The sequence below is a fragment of the Phoenix dactylifera genome, chromosome 4 (genome assembly GCF_051530095.1).
Source record: "Phoenix dactylifera cultivar Ajwa chromosome 4, Ajwa_hap1_PhDact_Kaust_v1.1, whole genome shotgun sequence".
NCBI classification, from domain to species: domain Eukaryota; kingdom Viridiplantae; phylum Streptophyta; class Magnoliopsida; order Arecales; family Arecaceae; genus Phoenix; species Phoenix dactylifera.
Window position 1 is genome coordinate 39,710,231 of NC_143193.1, and position 1,380 is coordinate 39,711,610.

The following is a 1,380-nucleotide window of genomic DNA, read 5'->3' on the forward strand; positions in this document are numbered from 1 at the left end:
CTAGCTGCATGGGGATGACTCTGTCAACATAAAACAAAAATTATTAAACAATTTTAGAGATACAAACAAGTGAAGAATTATATTAAAAAAGCATAAGTTGAAAGTAAACTTAGAAAGCATATATTTATGTAATACCTTCACCCATAGGTCATAAACATCTTTGTCTGCCACCACACATTTCTCTCTATCATTCCATCCAAATTCCGAGCAGTTTGGTCCTAACATTTCTGCAATTGCATTCTATTGCTTTTCTAGTAACTTCACATGATTTTTGATGAGAGCACAAAAGGACGATCTACACACCGTTTAAATTAGTATTATTGCTAAAAATAACAATAAAATTGTTGATTTAATATTATATTTTTGTTTGGCACAGGTTATCATAAATTAGAGCTTAAATGCGCATTTGGTACAGATGGCGCAGGCCCAATCCTACCATGACCTGGTCAAGCACATTTGCCCCCGAACGACTTTCCATCCAGCCCACGCGTATCAGCCCATCTCCCGCATCCCCTTCTTCCTGATTTACCTTCCGAAGAGCTGCCCAATCCGAGAAGGAATCTATCATATCTGATGGATTCCCACCAACCGACCACATCCTTCCAAATCAGTCTCCGCGTATCTCATCCCATGAGATCACGCGAGCCCAAGCATCAAGTCACAATGAGCATCTCAAGCGATCTCCAACTTCATCAAGGGAGAAGAAATGGTCCCACAATCAGCCGTGCCGACCACACGTCCGTTTCTTCTCCCAGCAATCTTCCAGCACCCGGATCCACATTCTCCTCCTCTTTTGAGTTTCAGCACCCATCCACAATCGGCCGTTCACCATCCGTCCGCGTTCACAACACATCGAAGCAGTGCCCCAGCCGACCGTTGTCCGGATTCCGCGATCAATCCCAGCATCGCGTCCGAGCCGGATTCGAAATCCCAGCATCCTAGCCGTGATGCCAGCCGTGATCCAGCCATTTCCTTCTCCGTCTCAGCATCCAGCATCCGTTTGCAGCTCCTCCACCTCTGCTTCCGCCCCTAACACATCCGGATCCAATCCTAGCTTCCTGCGATCCAACCTCCACCGCATCCGTACTTCACCAAATAATGAAGATCCTCCGAAGCTCTTCACCCGGATCCACGCCTTCCTCCCGCTTCCAATCCGGTGTCCATGAAGCTTCCGCCCGTGATACAGCTCCTTCCGTCCGACTGCAAGCGTGATCCCAAATCCCTTCCAGATTTCAGATCCCAAGCATTCACAATGCATCCGGATTCCGCGCCCGTCCTCCCTCTCCTTCGTGGCATCTTCCATCCGATTGCAAGCCGTGCTCCCAGCGATCCCGAGAGATCACGCGTGATCTCAGCATCCAACCTTCAACATCCCAGCAA